At 38.3% G+C, this 19,408-nt stretch overlaps 1 pseudogene across 1 annotated transcript; it reads right to left on the minus strand.

Moving 5' to 3' along the window:
• Positions 1 to 11,249: 11,249 nt before the first annotated feature.
• Positions 11,250 to 12,182, minus strand: LOC308422054 (vomeronasal type-1 receptor 3-like; annotated as a pseudogene). Its single transcript has one exon. The product of its transcript is annotated as a vomeronasal type-1 receptor 3-like (transcript).
• Positions 12,183 to 19,408: the final 7,226 nt, after the last annotated feature.

The raw sequence follows: 19,408 nt of genomic DNA on the forward strand, positions 1-19,408 counted from the left end.
TTAAATTCCATTTATTTACTGCTGTTCTAAATATTTGTGTTCTGGGTGTCCTGTTCAGAAAGTTCTTTCCTGTGCCAATAGGTTCAATCCTATTTCCTAAATTCTATTCTGTTAGAGTCACATATCAGGTCTTATGTTGAACCACTTGAAGTTCAGTCTTGTGCAGGGTGATAAATGTAGTTCTATTTTCATCCTTCTACATGCTTTTATGTTCTTTCATCTTTCTGTACGTATGACTACACAGTTTGACCAGCATCATTTGTTGACAATGCTACTTTTTCTCTACTTTGTATCTTTGGTATCTTTGTCAAAAATCAGTTGTCCATTAATGGATGAACTTATGTTTGAGTTTCTAATTCATTCCTATTAACCAATGTGTCTGGATTTTTCATTACTTTATTTATTCATTTTTATTCTATATGCAGTCCTGTCTCTCCTTTAAGTCCCATCCTTACACCTCTGCCCACTATCCCCTCTCCTTTTCTTCAGAGAAGGGGAACCACCCCATGGGTACCAACTTACCTTAGGACATCAAGTCACAGCAGGACTAAGTGCATCTTCTTCTACTGAGGCCAGAAACCAGACCCCAACTAGGAGAAAGGGATTTAAAGGTGGGCAACAGAGTCAGAGACAGGCCCCACTCCCATTGTTAAGGGACCCACATGAAGACCAACCTGTATGTATTTGTATGTTACAAATATGTTGAGGGCCTAGGTCCAGTGCATGAGTGCTCTTTGGTTGGTGGTTTAGTCCTTGTGAGCACCCATCAGCCAAAATTAGTTGACTCTATAGGCCTTCTTGTGGTGTCATGACCCCTCTAGATCCCTCAATCCTTTTCTTAACTCTTCCACAAGACCCCATTACCACCAAGCTCTGCTTAATGTTTGGCTATGGGTCTCTATATCTGTTTTCATCAGCTGCTGGATGAAACCTCTCAGAATACAGTTATGCTAGGCTTCAATCATAGCAAACAGTGTATCATTAACAGTGTTAGGGGTTGGCTCATTCCTATGGGATGGGTCTCAAGTCAGGCCAGTCATTAGTTGTCCATTTCCTTAATCTCTGTTTCATCATTATCCCTGTACATTGTGTAGACAGGACAAATTTTGGGTCAGAGGGTTAAAGGTTTTGTGGTTGGTTTGGTGTCTCCTTTCCTCCACTTGAAAGTCTGTCTGGCTATAGTAAGTGGCCTCTTCAGTGTCCATATTTCTGGTTGCTTGTAGTTTCAGCTAGGGTTACTCCCATAGACCCCTAGGAGCCTCCCCTGTCCCAGGTTTCTAGCACATCCCAGAGATGCTACCCTTTATTGATTGTTGCTCCCTCTCCGAGCCCACTTCTGCCCCATCCAGCTCTCCCCATACCTGATACCCATCCCTGTTCCTCTCATCGCCTGCTCTTCTAGCAAGTTCCCTTCCTGTATCCACCTCTGATGTCTATTTTATTTCCCATGCAAGTGAGATTCAAGCATCCTCTCTTGGGTCCTCTTTGTTACTTAGCTTCTTTGGGTCTGTGTTTTGTAGCATGGTTATTCTGTATTTTGACTAAAGACATGCCAAGTTTATCTTTCTGGGTCTGGGTTACCATTCTCAGGATGATCTTTCCTAGTTCCATACACTTGATGCAAATTTCATTATGCCTTTGTTTTTAATAGTTGAGTAAAACTCCATGTGTAAATGTGCCATATTTTTCATCCATTATTTTGGATAAAAAATTTCTTTTAACTATCTAATGGTTGAGAGACATCTTTGGTTGTTTCTAGTTTCTGGCTATTATGAAAAAGCTGCTATGAACATAGTTGAATAAGTGTCTTTGGAGAATAGTGGAACATCTTTTGGGTATATGCTCAGGAGTGGTATAGTGGGTCTTGAGAAAGATCAATTTTCATTTTTCTGAGAAACTGCCTGATTTCTAAAGTTTGCAGTCTCACCAGCAAAGGAAGCATGGTCCTCTTTGTTCTGCATCATTGCCAGTATGAGTTGTCATTGCATGATTTAGGTTTCTTTGTCAAAAATAAAGTGTCCATAAGTATGTGGATTTACTTCTGGGTCTTTAATTCAATTTGATCTGTCAACCTATCTGCTTTGCATGCCAGTACAGCGTTGTCATTATGACTATTTCTCTGTAGTGCAGCTGGAAATCAGGGATATTGATAGGTCTAGATTTTTTTTTATTGCAGAGGATTGTTTTAGCTACCCAAGATTTTTTGTTTTTTTTTTCCATGTAAAATTGAATGTTATTCTTTCAAGGTCTGGAAAGAATTGTGATTTTGATGGAAATTGTGTCAAATCTGTATATTGCTTTTGGTGGGACTGCAATTTTTACTATGTTAATTTTTTTCTATCCAAGAGCATGGGAGATCTGTCTATCTTCTTATAATTTGTTCAGTGTCTTTTTTTTGTGTGAAGATTTGAAGTTCTTGCCATACAGATGGTCTTTCATTTGCTTGGTTTAAATTATACAAAAATATTTTATCTTATTTACGGATGTTTTAAAGAATGTTGTTTCTATAATTTCATTCTCAGTACATTTATTGTTTGTGTATAGGAGGGCTACTTAAAAAAAAATTGTATCCAGCCAATTTTCTGAAGGTGCTTTTCAGCTATAGGAGTTGCCTGGTAGAAATTTTGTGGTTAGTTATGTATACTATCATCATCATACTATCATAGAAAACATCAATACTTTGAGTTCTTTTCCAATTTGTATTCCTTTTATCTCCTTTATTTGTTTTATTGGAATAGATAAAATTTCAAGTACAATATTGAATAGATACAGAGAAAGTTGAGAAAGTTGCCAGCCTTGTCTTCTGCCTGATTTTAGTGCAATTGCTCTAAGTTTCTCTCTATTTAACTTGATGATGGCTATCAGCTTGCCTTTTCTGTGTTTAGTTTATGCTTTTTATCCTTGATCGCTTTGAGACTTTGATCATGAAAGGGTGTTGAATTTTCTCAAAGACTTCAGCATTTAATAAGATGATTGTGTAGGCTTTTATTTCCTTTCAGTTTGTTTATATGTTGGATTACACTGATGGAAATTCTTATGTTGAACCATGCCTACATCTCTGGGATAAAGCCTACTTGATCATGTTGGATGATGTTTTTGATATGTTCTTGGATTCTGGTTGCAAATATTTTACTGAAAAAAATTGCATCAAAATTTATAAAGGAGATTGGTTTGAAATATCTTTTCTTTGTTGAGTTTTTGTGTAGTTCAGGGATCAGGGTGACTGTAGTTAAAGAAAACGAATTAGAGTGTTTCTCTGATTTCATTTTGTAGAATAATTTTAGGAGTATTGGTATTAGCTCTTTAATTGTCTGGTAGAACTCTACACAAAATCTTAGACTTTGAATGACTGCTTCCATTTCCTTAGGGGTTATAGCTCTAATGTTTACCTGATCTTGATTTAGTTTCTATAAGTAGTATTTACAAGAAAAATTTTCATTTCATTTACATTTTCCACCTATGTGGAGTATATTTTTAAAGTAACATTTTGTTATTCTTAGACTTTCCTTTGTGTCTGTGTCTGTTCTTATGTCCTTTTTTCATTTCTGATGTTACTAATCTGGAAATTTTCTGACTTTTAGTTAATTTGGCCAAAGTTTTCTCTATCTTGTTGATTTTATGAAAAGATTAACTCTTTGTTTCATTGATTCTTTGTACTTTAGTTTATTATATTTTATTTTATTTATTCTTTGTTTCTATTTAATTGATTTCTTTCATGAGTTTGATTATTTCCTGCTATCTACTTTTTTGGTGTGATTGCTTCTTTTTGTTCTAGAAGTTCTGTTAAGTTGCTAGTTTGTGATCTCCTTAATTTCTTTATAAAGACACTTAATGTTATAAACTTTGTTCTTAGCAGTGCTTTTAATGTATCCCATAGTTTGAGTAGGTTGTGCATTCATTTTCATTGAATTCTATAATGTCTTAACATTCTTCCTTTCTTTTTTGACCAGTTGTTCATTGATTAGAGAGGTTTACAGTTGCAATGAGTTTGTAGGCTTTTTACTGTTTCTATTGTGTTCTTTTCATGATATTCCCAAAACTTTATTAATAACCAACTCAAATCAGACCAATTTGCTATGATTCAACACTTTGTCCTTTCCTTAGACTGCTAAGAAGTTAAGACTCCTGTAACTCCCTGGCTAATCAATAAATTAATAAAAAATACTCTTGGTAATGTATACCCTAATTTTAATTAATCACTAATGCTAACTTTTAAGATGGGCATAGAGACTTTGGGAAAGTAAACAGAAGTAACAAATATGTGAGGGAATGAACTGATCTCGGAACTCAGTGTCCAAGGAACTCATCACTTTCACTACTTCGTATTCCTTTTGAAATAACACTGGCAAAGCTAAAATATAGTTTGTATTATAAATGAATGCTTGACTGCTTAGTATTATTAGCCATTTGCAGAAATTGTGTAGTATTGAATTCATCTGACTCTTCAGCCAAGCTCTAATACAAAAAGGACACGAGGTGAAAAGTTGTTAATGTCGCTTTTTCCTCACTGAGGAGAGAGCAACGCTTCCTTTACCACCTTCATAGAAAAACGTGGGTTAGACACAGCAAAGTATAGGCAGCTACTGAACCTGATGTTAGCCATGCAAGGACAACAAATAGGTGTGCAATAAACATTGTTGCTAAATCTTGAGCTGAAAAGGCAAGGGGTAAAATGGATTTCAGTCAAGAATTTGTAAGAATTATTGCAAGAAGTGAGATTAAAAACATGTCTTGGGGCTACATTCATACAAGGCAGCACCTAAATGTAATTTTCTGTATTCTTGAGATGGATGATGCACGGATGCCAACAAGTGCTGACTGTCAGGAGTCAGATATGGATGCCTCCTCAGAGACTCTGCCAGAGTCATACTGAAACAGTTGAGGATGCTTGCAGTTACCCATCAGACTGAACAAGGAGACTCAATGAAAGAGCTAGAGAAAGGACTGAAGGAGCTGAAATGGTTTGCAACCTCTTGGGAAGAACAACATTATCAACCAACCAAAGCCTCCAGAACTCCCAGGGGCTAAAACAACCATTGAGCACATACGGAGAGACCCATGGCTCCAGTTGCATATGTAGCAGAGGATAGCATTCTCTGGCATCAATGGGAGAAGAAGTCTTTGGGTTAGTGAAGGCTCATTTTCCCAGTGTAGGGGAATGCCAAGGCCCTGAGGTGGAGAAGGTGGTTGGGGGGGTGTGAGTTGGGGGAAAGGGAATAATATTTGAAATGTAAGTACAGAGAATATCCAATAAAAATTATAATAAAAAAAGATGGCAGATGCATAACTGGCTTGGTTCTCCTTTCCTTCTCTTTAGAGCTCAAGATTATAGAAATGTTCAACCAAAAAAATTATTTCACACCTAGGCATAAATAGTTAAATGGAAGATTACTTACTGTTCAGTTTCTTCTTCCATTACTTCAACTCTTTGAGGCCCATAAAGTGGAACTCCAGTCAGTGCAAAAATCTGGGCCTTGAACACCATTGGAGGTTCTTCAGTATTCAATTCTATACCTTCAAATTTCCCCTTTCCCCATTTTACTTTAACAGAATAGAGTGGCATGCAGAGGCAGAAGGGAAGAAGCAGTGGAGGCTGGGTCTGACAAGGGCAGTGGGGAAATGTGAGGCAGCTAGTGGAGCCAGTCAGGGAGGAAGCACCATGGCGGCAGTCCCAGTTTCTGTTATGGTTGAACTCCAGTTTTAATCTATTACGGTCTGGTAAGATACAAAGTGTTATTTCAATCTTATTGTGTTTGTCGAGTCTTGCTTTGTGATCAACTATGTGGTCAGTTTTGGAGAAAGTTCTGTGAAGTGCTGAGAAGAAGGTATATTCTTTTGAGTTTGGAAGAAATGGTCTATAGATATCTGTTAGGGCTATTTGATTCATAACCTCTGTTTGTTTCATTATTTCTCTGTTTAGTGTCTCCTTCGATGACTTGTCTATTGGTAAGTGTGGGGTGTTGGATCTCCCACTATTAATCTCTGGAGTTCAATTTATGATTTATGCTTTAGTAATATTTCTTTTATGAATGTGGGTGCCCTTACATTTGGGGCATAGATGTTCAGAATTGAGACATCCTCTTGGTGGATTTTCCCTTAAGGAGCATAAAGCATCCATTCCTAACTCTTATAATTAATTTTTGTTGAAAGTATATTTATTAGATATCGAAATGACTTCTCAGGTCTTCCCCCCCGTCCTCCCCCCCGCCCTGGTCCATTTGCTTGGAAAACCTTTTTTCAGCCCTTTAATCTGAGGACATGTTTATCTTTGTTGCTGAGGTGTGTTTTTTGCATGCAGAAGAATGAGGAATGCTATTTATGCATCCAGTCTGTTAGACTGTGTTTTTTATTAGAAAATTGAGTACATTGATGTTGAGAGATATTAGTGCGCAATGATAGTTTATTCCTGCTATTTTCTTGTTGGTGGTGGTATTGTGTGTGCGTGTTTCTCATCTGTTTGGATTTACTGGTATAAAACTATTTAATTCTTGTGTTTTTCTTGGGTGTAGGTAGTCTCATTGAGTTGGAGTTTTTCTTCTAGTCTCCTCTGAGGGCCTGAATTAGGGCAATGGTATTGTTTAAATTTGGTTTTGTCATGGAGTATCATATTTTCTCCGTTGATGGTGATGGAAAGTTTTTCAGGGTGTCGTAGTCTGAGCTAACATCTGTAGTCTCTCTTTCTCTCTCTTTTAAAATAGTACATAGTAGAGTTTATTCAGAGCATGGGGAGGGGAGTTAAGAAGGTAGTGCGGGCAGAGAGAGAGAGAAGAGGAGAAGAGAAGAGGAGTAGAGAGGCATAGGCTGGCCATGAGCTCATGGGGGTTGGGGAGGAGAAATGGGGAGAGGAAGGGGGAGGGGAGAGAGCGGGAGAGCAAAAAGCAGGAAGGAACACAATCATCTTTAGTCTCTTATGGTCTGCAATATATCTACCCAGGCCCTTTTGGCTTTTAGAGCCTCTGTTGAGAAGTCAGGTATAATTCTGGTAGGTCTGCCTTTATATGTTATTTGGCTTTTTCCCTTGTAGTTTTTAATTTTCTTTCTTTGTTCTACAATTTAGTGTTTTGGTTATTATGTGGTAGAAGAATTTTCTTTTTTGCTCTAATCTATTTGGTGTTTTTTATACATTTATAAGCATCTTTTTCTTTAGGCTAGGGAAATTTTCTTTTATCATTTTTTTGAAAATATTTTCTGGACCTTTGAGCTGGGAATCTTCTCTTTATATTTTTTATATTCTTAGCTTTTTTTTTTTTTCACAGTGGCCTTTAGATTTAACTTTTGCTTTGGCTGATGTATCGTTTTTTTCTATTGTATTTTCTATTCTTGCCAGAGATCCTCTCTTCCATCTCTTATATCCTGCTGTTGACAGGTGTCTGTAGTTTCTGTTATCTTACTTAGGTTTTCTATCTCCAGGATTACCTCAGTTTGTGTTCCTTTGATTGGCTCTATATCTATTTTCATATCCTGAACTGTTTTACCAGTTTGATATCTTTTTATATTTCTTTAAAGGATTTATTCATTTCCTGTTTAAAGGCCTCTCTCAGCTTCATCAATGGACTCAGGGTCATTTTCTTGTGCTTCAGTTGTATCTAGGACTTGGTGTAGAAGTATGGTGGTGCTATACTGCCCTGGCTCGTGTTGACTGTGTTCTTATGTTTGCCTTTAGCCATTTGGGTTTTGCTGTCATGATAGTTTTAGATACCCATATCTGAGTTTATCCTTGTTGGCTGAGTTGTGTTTGGATGTTGGTTTTCCTTGGTTTCTGTTTCCTGTCTGTCTTTTGGTCTGAGTAAGCTGGGGATCTAGTGACTAGTGAATCTTCAGGTTCCGTAGGGGTGTCTCTGCTGGGGTTTTGGGGGCCAGTAAGGCTCCAAGCCTTTAACCCAACAAATTTATATCTTGACTAAATTTGCCAAATTTCTCACGACCCTTAAATTCTTTTAAAAACTCAGTTTCCGAGTCTCTGAGGTTTACAATTAAATCACTTCATGAGGACCAAAATGTAGAATAAGTTGTTTTTGTCACATTAACTGTCAACTTTTGGTCAGCTCAGAGCTTCAGTTTTCATAATTGTAGTTTGAAAAAATAAGCTTAAGATACTGGGATGAGATATTGTTTCAAATAGAACTCAGAGTTTATTCAAACTAATTTGTTGGCCAAGTGAACAAAAGAGACATTTCTTGATGTATGTGCCTCCCAGGGTTTATTGTAAAATTCAACCTGATGATCACCTCTGTGAATCAGCACAAGAGGACTGAACATAGTCTAACTAATGTCATAAATTCCCAAGTATTTACCATCAAGAATTATCCACTAAAAATGACTTAAGAATGTGAAAAAGGCACAATTTGTCCAATAGAAGAAAACAAAATAGAGCGTTAGAAGAAGGACACTTTGAGCAGTTCTCAGGTCAGGTGGAGTTCTGTAGAGAACTTTGGAGTTCTGAAGGTAGAGAATATGCTAGCATTGTTTGTAGAGGAGAAATATCATGTAGAAATATCCCACCACAGCAGTCTGTAACAGTACTAAATAGGATCCTGAGACTGAAGCAAGTTTCAGTTCCTGTCTCTTGTAGAAAGTAGTGGGTGGCACACTCTTACTACCAAGTTGTAGAAAGCAAACAACAACTATAGTAATATCATGTGATGTTTTGAGAGGGACCATGAAACACCCTAGGTTGGTGACTTAAGGAGATCTAGGTCATTCCTGGCACAGGAGGTTTTACTTGGTGTCATAAAAATGTCTAGTTGGAACATTGTTTTTTCTATTGTATGAAATTTAAGTGCAGTCAACATATATGTGTATACTTAGGAAGCTTCTATAGTAGTAAGCTTGTACATGGCTTTTCAAAAGGCTTTTAGTCTTACTTGAACATGTATTTCCCCCTTTACCTTTCACCCTACTTCCCATATAACTGTAGATTTATGTTAAGATAATACATAAGTGGATATGAGAGACCTAGGCAAGGAAAGCAGAAGTGGAAGCAGGAGGTAGAGAAGGGGAGATTCTGGGAGGAAAGAAGATGGAGGCAGATGTGTACATTTTTCTCAGCACATCTCTAGCTTGATGAAGTTGTTATTATTATTTCTAAGGGTTTCTATAGGTCTTTTTAAATCTCATATAGAAGTGTAGTTTGTATCCGTGTCTATAAGGGTTTGTGGATTGAGAATTTAATATATAAACCTGCTTGATAAGATACAGGGCTTTGGAGTCATGTTTGTGGTGGGCGGTGAAAGAAAGAAACACAATGCGGCAGTCTTATCCACCCAGGACAGAAGCCAAGGGGTGATAGAGTGAACCATGCCAGAGTTCATAGAGGCAGCATGGAACACCAAGCTAAAGATTCTCGCAGTGCCAGATGGTCCCGTGGGAGCTGACAAAACTCAGGATAAAAGCTTAAGCCACCATTTAATATTTACCACAACATGTAATTTTATCTTTTTATTCTTCTTATTATATTCCAATTCCAGTTCCTTGGGGAAACCTATCTTCCACCCTGAACCCTCCCTAGGTGTGTGACCTAGGTAGTTATATGGATTATAGCACATATAGGGAAAGCTTAAAAGCTAAATATTATCTAAGAAAAAGCATGAAATATTTGTCATTATGGATCTGGTTTACACAAATTGACTGAGCATGTGGTGATTTTTCTGACCTTTTGTGTCAGGTACTAGAAAAGGCTTTAACAAAAGAGCTGGAAGACTATGACAAGCAGTAAACATACCTATAAACAAGATGTGCTGACATGAGAAAGACAAGGAGCTGGAGAGATGCTAATGAGAACTGTCCTTCTTGTAGAGGACCCTAGTTACTTACCCAATACCCCACATCATAAGAATCACAACAGCCTGTAGTTCTAGTTGCCTGGGACCTAATTCCCTTTTCAAGCCTGTGTTGGCACCTTTACAATTGAGACATACACTCACACACATTTACATAAAGAAAAATAAATATAAATTTGTAATATATATATATTACAAAACCATTTCATATGGTCTATATATCATATCGTGAGTATTCTGAGCTTTTGGGCTAATATCCACTTATCACTGAGTGCATACCATGTGTGTTCTTTTGTGATTGGGTTACCTCATTTAGGATAATATTTTTCTAGTTTCATCTGTTTGTCTAAGAATTTCATGAAGTCATTGTTTCTAATAGCTGAGTAGTATTCCATTGTGTACCACACTTTTTGTATCCATTCCTCTTTTGAAAGACATCTGTATTCTTTCCAGCTTCTCGCTATTATAAATAAGGCTGCTATAAACATAGTGAAGCACGTGTCCTTGTTATATGTTTGAGTGTCTCTTGAGTATAGCAGGGTCTTCAGGTAGCACCATGTTCAATTTTCGGAGGATCTACCAGACTGATTTCCAGAGTGGTTGTACCAGCATGCAATCACACCTACAATGGAGGAGTGTTCCTCTTTTTCCACAACCTTTCCAGCATCTCCTGTCACCTGAGTTTTTTTTTTTTTTTTTTTTTTTTATCTTAGCCATTCTGAATAGTGTGAGGTGGAATCTCAGGGTTGTTTTGATTTGCATTATTCTGTTGTTTGGACCCAATCTAAGAAATTGAATGGTGAACCCCGCATTATCTGAATGTAAAATCAGATCCTGTTGCAGCTTTTTGGTGATACAGAACTGGATGGTGCTGTGGAGAGGACCCAGGAATTGACAATGGGCAGCTCAAACAAGCCTTGCTCTGCATCACTCACACTCACTGATTGATCTTGGAGAAAAGGAAACAAATGCTTATTTAAAAATCAACATAGAACTATAGTAGATATAAAATGAGATATTATTGTGTGTTTGTGATATAGTTTATTTTATATCTCCAGTCTATTCCTGCAGAGAACATTTATGACTCTGACACCAATGAGATATTTCAGGAAATTCAAGTTCAGCAATCAGTAAATGGTAATCTGATGGTCTCTTCCAACATCTGCCAACATCTGCAGGTTGTAGATGTTGTATAGTTATGTGCTGTGCAGCCATGAATGCAGGTAAACACTTTGTTAACAGTATATTTATGTAAATGTAAAAATTAATAAAAATCTCTTCAAAAGATAGGAAAATGGAAAATAAGTTTTTTCTATAATATTATATTTTGCTAAGATCTCTCTTAGTTCAATGCTGTGAATCACCAAAATTATTGTCTAAATATAAACACACAATTAGAGTGCTTTGTGGTGTTTTATATTGAACGGATAGACAAGTGAGACATTTTCTCAGTTTCTCTCATAGAGTATGCTAATATTTATCCAGAAGTCTATTTCTGTGAATCAGCATAATGGGGCTGAAGATTGCATAATAAAAGTGACAAATTCATGAATATTTATCATCAATGAATAACCCCCTACAAAGAAACTTAGAAAAAGAGAAAAGGCACAATCTGTCCAGTAGAAGAAAACAAAACAGAACATTAGAAGGAGGATGCTTTGAGCAGCTCTTGGCTCAGGGGGAATTCTGTAGAGAAGCTTGGAGTTCTGAAGGCAGAGGACCTGCTGGTGGTGCTTGTGGAGAAGAAACACCATGTAGCCACTGGCCCTTCCCATGGCACCCTGGAACACTGCATCTCTCAGAACCATGAGGATGAGAAAAATCCATTTTGTTTTCTGTTTTTCTAGAATAAAATAACAATAGTTGTAGCCTTTTTTAAGCTGTGACATATTAAAACTTGTACTTCTAATGGAATGGATCAGGTTCACACTTATCAAACCATTGAGTGTCCAAAAGAATGAGAAGAATAGAAGGATGTGCCATGCAGACTTTGGCCTGAGCATCCTCCACCCAGATGCTCTGGGACTGATGGTGATGGCCTGGACCACAGTGAGGAGACTGCTGGTGCAGATGGAGAGGCCACGGGACACCCTCTCCAAGTAAAGGAGGATCTTACAACCTATGTCATCTAGGAAGTTTCTCAAACTAAAAGTTGCTATTGTCTTTGGCAATCCTTTTGTAAGAAGGATTAGGATGTTTGTAAAAGTCAAATGGGTGAGAATAAGGTATATGGGTTTCTTATCGGTGCCTCTCCACAAATTGTACATGTAATTCATAGAAACAGACATGTTCTCCAGAGTGCCGATCATTATTATGAAGAGAAAAACTATTTCCTTAATAAACTGCAAAACCATTTCTTCTTTCCTTGTATCCAAGATGCAAATAACTTTTCAAGAAGGCATTAGTAATGTTCATTGTGAGTCTGAGCAGTTCACTTTTTGCATGGTAGTATTTTCTTCTGTGAAAGAGGCAGTGGGTGAACACATGTAATGTTCCAGATTAGGTTCTTTCACCCCCACATTTTGACCTGTGAACCCTGGAATAGTGTATGAACTATAGTGTATTTGGTAGCTGGTATCAAATTTGAAGTTTTAATGGAAATTGCTTTTTAGTTCGACTATCCAAATTGACATTTTCAATTGTGCCTTTGTGTGTGTGTGTGTGTGTGTGTGTGTGTGTGTGTGTGTGTGCGCGCGCGCTTGTTTTTCTGGCTGTCTGTTTCAAATTTTGGAGTTCATTGATTATCCTTGTTAACTGTCAGTTTACTCAATTGAACTATGAATTTCCCTAAACAAAATTTCTTCTTCTGTTTCTCATTTTATTTCACCATATTTCCTCAACCAATTCCCAAACCCTAAAGCTCACGCAGAACCTGTCTGCCTTCCCCACATCACACACAGACACTGGGAAACTCTGCTGCTCAACATCTGCAGCATCTCAGATCTGGTAGCTTTATTGTCCATATTTCTCTTCCTTTGCTTAATACTTCTTTCTTATTTGTATCTTGATTAGCATAACAATTTATAGATTTGCCTTTGGCTTCAAAGCTTTGTAACTTCAATTACTACATCTTAATATTTTAAAAGGTTTTATGTTGACCATTCTGTGATTTTATTCCATACAACTACTTACTAGGTATTCTTTATGGTAGTCCTCAATGTCAATTCAAACTGAACAATTCTTCCAGATGTGGTCCAGCAGTTAAAGATGAATCATCAAAAGATACCCTTAAAAAGACTCTTGTGTGAAGAAAATCACTGAAACTGCCAGAATTCAAACAACCAGTGAGGGTGTCTAATAGTAAGGGTGTGTAATGGAACCCTGGGGTGCTTACTAGGAGAGAGGGCAGCAGAGTTCTGTAACCCCAGTGGGTGGCTTTCAAGTATCGGTGACACAAACGAGTTACCTCAGGGCATCTATGGGTCATGTAGCAGCTCTGGTCCAGGGAATGATGATAGATATGGAGGAATGGGATTGACAGGTGTTAGCTGTTGCCATGAAATGAGGGAATGAATTTATCAGTTATGAGTTTTCAATGTGGCTGTGTGGAGCACAGTAGGTTGGGGTACACAGTTGTGAGCAGGGACCCTCCCATCTAAGAGGACATGGTGGCATTTGCCTCTGTGGAGCCTTGTGAGCAGCAGTTTATGTCATTTGCTTTACAGCCTGCTTCTCCTCCTGCTTCTTGTCCAACCTGCTTGTCAGGAAGGTTGCTTTGTCCTACATCAGTCCATGCTGATTCCAGAATTTAGACATCAGCAGAATGATAGACTTCATTTGTGCAAACTCCATTATTGTTACTCAGGGAGTTATAAACTGTGGACATGTTTTCTAGAATAAGAGGAATCTGGATGTTTCAGTGGTTTAATGGGCTTGTACATCTTGTGAGTACCTTGGAGTGTCCCTGTTCACTGTTTCTATTAAACTCAAAAGATTGCTTTAAATGTCTATGTCCTGATAATCTTATCTGTGACCTGCATGAACCTACTTTTGTACCCAGGTTTGGGTCCAGGTGGCCCCCTGACTTTAGAAATATCAATTACTACTCTTTAACTGCTCCTCTGAACAAAGAAGTAATTATTATGTGTATCAGTGTATCTTAGAAATCACAGTACCATCCTACATATCTGAACATAATGAAATATGCTTCAGACATTAAAAGAAAGTCTTCATCCTTCACTAACATATTTAGAATAAATGTTAAGGTTTTAGTGAAAGATTAGAATCTGTCAAAATCCCCTTTATATCATTTTGACATCAGATTCTCATCTTTTATTTATTCTTGTCTCACTGACATGGACTGCAGGAGGAAGTAGAGGTGACTTATCTCCCTCATTATCTTGGAAAGGCTCTAAGCAGTTAATTTAAAAGACAGGATAAACTTTGTGAAGATACAAGATGATCCCATGATGGCTCTAACATCCAAGAGCCTCAGGCAGGCTATATCCATTCATCCAGTTTTTCTAAAAACAGATTATTGGCCTTTGCTTCTTAGTAGTAGGTTAAAGTTAAGACGAGCTGTTTCAGGATGTACTAGTTCACAGGTTCACCGCCTGGATCCTTATAGCAGGAATTCTCAACAGGGTAATAGTGACTGTTACACTGAGTGGTTCACACTTTTGCACAGCCATCAGACAGAATGACTGAAGTTGACATAGGTGCCTGTCTGTCTGTCTGTTTATCTATCTATCTATCTATGTATCTATCTATGTATCTATCTATCTATCTATCTATCTATCTATCTATGTATCTATCTATGTATCTATCTATCTATCTATCTATCTATCTATGTATCTATCTATGTATCTATCTATGTATCTATGTATCTATCTATCTATGTATCTATCTATGTATCTATCTATGTATCTATGTATCTATCTATCTATGTATCTATGTATCTATCTATGTATCTATGTATCTATGTATCTATCTATCTATCATCTATCTATCTATCTATCTATTTATTATCATCTAATAGGACTGAGAGGTTTTTAAGGATAGATACAGAAAAAAACCTTCCTATAGGAGTTATAAATTTATTTTGAAAGAAAATGTGCCAATATTTCAAAAGTGGAAATGCATTAGAAAAGTACAAACTTTACAAACAAATAAAAGTCACACTGTTAAGGCACAATACTGACAAACATGGAAGCAAAGAGAAAAAGGTTGCTTGTTTTGTGGTTTATGAGTCTTTTCCCTATGTAAAGCAGGGTAGCTTTGAACATAATTATGTTGCCTCAATGTCTGTAGTGCTGAAATTGCTTAAGTGTTTCCTTATTGTTTCAAATTTGTGATTAACAGTTGAAAATGTCCATTTTTTTTGATTTTTTAAAAAATTTTAGGAGGTAACCTTAGGCAATGCCCTAACCTGACCTCTGTCCTGACTCCAGGTTAAGGATGGAGTGATGCTTTAGCTTTTCTGTCCCACTTCTGCATCTCCAGGAACTCATCTCTTGATCTATCTGGACACAGAGACCAGACTTGTCAGGATCAGATGGGAAGTGGAGGAACCAAGGCTCTCAGAGCCTTTCAGCTACTCTTTGGCTTAGTCAGGGAGCAACGGGCGAGAGCTCAGCTTTAATGCATCTCTCTATGGCACAGCCGAGGGGATGAAGATCTTACCTCCGTGTTCTCACCTGGACCTCTGTGGTGCAGTCAGGCTCTGGGGCAGCTCTGGGAAGGTGACACTTGCCAGGCCATATTTGTGCTGTCTGGACCTGTGGGGCTTTTGGCTGCCATCAGGTACTGCAGACTTCAGGTTTCATGTTGTTACAGTGTCAGGGGGGAAGGAAGGTCACTGCAGGGCCTCAGTCCCTGAAGTACAGCTTCCTTTTTTCCCCCCAGTTACGACATCTGTTTTGCTCAGAATTTATCTCCAGCTTAATTAGTGTTTAATTATTTTGAGAGAAAGAATGTGAAGTGAGAAAATGAACAGTTAACCAAGTTCTGTGTACTGAGCTTTCTGCATCCCCAGACTTTTTTTGTCTCCCTAATGTGCCAAGTCATAGTCTGGTATGAGACTACATGCTGCTACACAGACCACATCTCCTTCCTGTCTTTCTGAAATACCTTGCTAGACAGAATTAACACAAGTACTTCTGAAAATCCTGAAATTCTGCTTCCTGTGCAAGTCCCTTGTAAGACTAGAACAAGTTAAGAGTTTTGTATTTTACTTGTATCCTTCAGTTATGAAGGGTTTTTCTGTAACCGATTGTCTCAAACCTGCAGGTTAAGTATCTTATGAGATTTGAAATATGAATGCCTCCCCAACATTTGGCTTTATTCTCAAAGCAGTCCTTACTTATAAAACTTCCTAAAACACATATAAATCTTATATATGTGCCCAAGACTGGCCCTTCCAGATACTTTTCATTCTAGTTCCCAGGAAGCCCTTAAGAGGCAAAAGGATGTAAATTTATAAATAAATGTACATACAGGGCTGAGATTAGAGGTGATGAGATCCCCATTTTGCTCTTGTGAAGGAGGCACCACTGCCTTTCCTTGGGAGATAACTTTGAGGTCTCTGGTTTCTCTTTGCGTTGTTTGTGCTAGTGTCTCCACACATGTGGGTGATGCTGACCATAATAAAAGTTAGAAATGTGTTTGTTGTAAACGAAATGAAAAGTTTTTGAGGATTTCCATACCCTGTGTTGAGTGGGAAAGTCCAAGTGCAGGGAAACTATGTTGTTGCTTACATATATCAGGGTAGATAGAAATTTTGAAGTAAGGCTGGTTGGCCCAAATGGCACCATGGAAATTTCCAAAGATATGCTGTTGCCAAGACTATAGGTTGCTCCATAAACTTACAGCAAGGTTCCCTTGTAGAAGACAATACCTACAGAACTCATTGAACTTGGAGATCTTGAGCTGGTACATATAAAAAGCCGTTACTCTTCCTTCTTGTTTGTACATTTGGTTCAGGAATGTACTTTGTATGCTCTCTGAAGAGAAACATAAACCACCAAGACAGCTACAGTTTCTTTATCTAAGGTTGTGCTGTCTGAACGATATGCTAGTGCAACAATGGCACAAAGCTTTGGAAGTAACCAACTAATAACTGCTTGGTCTACGGACCATTCCACGGAATGAAACCCATACTCAACACTGTTTAATTAACCAAGATCCTGAGACTACATGGCCCAGGGACCTAAGGTAGAGCTGAATAAATCTGAGCTGAATAACTCAAAAATAAGGGACACACTCTCCCTAGAGGGACTAGGAAGTGGAATGAGACATTTTGTTCTGTACTGTGTTTGACAGAAAGATCTTGATTTAGTAAAGTGGAAGATTGGGAGGGATTCCTGATATCACCCCCAGAATAATGTATGTAGATCAGCACATATATGCATACATGCACACACACACACACACACACACACACACACACACACACACACACACAAACCTGCCTACTCACACATGTGTGCCTACAAACTCACACACATGTTATGTGCCTGCCCACTCACAAAATGTTTATATGTGCCACCTTACAGACAATTGTGCCCACCCATGTACAAACATGTATACACATTCAATACTCTCTCTCTCTCTCTCTCTCTCTCTCTCTCTCTCTCTCTCTCACACACACACACACACACACACACACACACACATACACAAAGAAACTTCAAAAGTTTCATAAAGCCAATACTTTCTTAGGAAAATTAGAAAATAGGTTGACAAAGCATGTGGGTTTATTTATGGTTTGGCAAAACCAAGGAAAGACAGACTACTCCTTTCTCCTCCTTTTCTCTGTAGCAATGTCACACTTTTATAATAGGAAGAAAATCTGAGAAAGGTGCATGTCTCATCAGAATTGTGTGAAGCCTCTCTTAGGAGGCAAGTTCTTCCTCTGACCATGCCAGGGCTGCAGCCTTACTCCTCCCCAGGGATGGGACTTACTTCTGGGTAATGTTTGGTATTATTACATCAATACTCTGATAGTGAAAAGGAGGCGACAATAATTGCTGTCCTGACTAGACAGTTACATCATGATATTCTCATTGCTTCTGGGAGAGCCCATCACAAACAGGAAGTTCTGGGGAACTTTTTTTTACCAGATAACCATGGAAGCCCATTGAGGGAATACTCATGTGAATAATCATCAGTTATTACAGTATGTATTTATGCTTGGATGGGAGGGTATCCTGGGACTGGAAGCCCAGGAACCATAGAGATCTGAAAAGAAAGTGGAAGGTACCCTGAGACAGAGGACCTCAGGAACCACACAACTGCGAGGTGGGACAATGTCCTAATGGAAGGACATCCTGAGACACTAGGATCCAGAAACTACATATCTCTGGGAGGAAACCTCTTCAGCTTAGGCCTTAAGGCTTCTAGAAGGAGAGTGGCCCAAGCTGAGCTCAGGAGCTTCCTTCTTCTTCTTCTTCTTCTTCTTCTTCTTCTTCTTCTTCTTCTTCTCCTTCCTCCTCCTCTTCCTCCTCCTCTCCTTCCTCCCCCTTTTCCTCCTCCTCTTCCTCTTTTTTCTCCTTGTCCTTCTCCCCTCCCTCCTCTCATCTCCTCTCTTCATTGCTTCTATTTTTTTTCTTTTTACTTGGCTTTTTTCAAAAAAAGAGTCACACCAGACAGAAATAAAAATCTCATGAGAGATTTATTGGAGGGTCCAAAAGACAAATCCAGTAATGATTGTCCTCTGCCCCTGAAAGTTGACAGCAGAAAATTGGACAAGGGGGCAGTTTTATTTAAGATTTATGAGGAGGTGTAGCAACTCATGTCAGAGATTTGTGTAGTGGTAACTGGTAGCATTTTAAGTTCTAAGCTTGGGGAGCTCAGGAACTGATGGTTTTCCTGCTAAGTGATTGGTGGGTTGAATTCATTTCAGGACACTGACTTTCAATTTTTCCTGGATGTCTGGTGATCAATAATGTTTTTTAGTCAGGTAAAAAATTTCTAATGTAAAATTTGCTATCATTTAAAAAGACTCAATACCTTTTAGATTATGCATTATACCTTTCAATGTTTTTATTTAATTCATAAAATATTGATCATGATTATTTTGAATGTAAACTTCATTGATTGCTGATACGGTCTTCTGCCCACCCTGCTCCCCCACTCCCCACCTTTTGTTAAGTTTCTGTAATGGCTAATCTTGGTTGCCAACTTGATTACATTTGGAATGAACTCCAGAATGGAAGGTGCACTTATGATTAAGATCTTGAGACTGTAAGACACAGGCTTTTGACACAGATCTTGACATGGAGAACTTGATGCATAGTGGCCAAGAAAAATTTAGGCCTAGGTGTTGTGATAGAATTGTGGCTTGTGTTCACCCAGTCCACATCAGGCCAATACGGTTCCACGTGAAAGAGGTTTATTGAGGATAGTGGAGACAAAGGGGGGAGAGAGAAAGAAGAAAAAGAAAGAGAGAAAAGCGATCAGGAGGGTGTGCCTTTTATTTAAACTGTGATGTAAGTAAAGGTAAAGGTGGGAGCTGAACCAAATGTACACTGGGAATGTATGACCATTGCCATGGCAACAGTTGCCTAGGTCCCTGTTGTCTATGAATAACAAACTGCTGGGTTCGGAGGTGAAAGTGGTTTCTGATACCAACACACCTCCCCTTTTTATCATAAAGAGAAGGGAAAATAGAGGCAGGGAGAAGCCAATGT

The sequence above is a fragment of the Micromys minutus genome, assembly GCF_963924665.1.
Source record: "Micromys minutus genome assembly, chromosome: 6".
NCBI classification, from domain to species: Eukaryota; Metazoa; Chordata; class Mammalia; order Rodentia; family Muridae; genus Micromys; species Micromys minutus.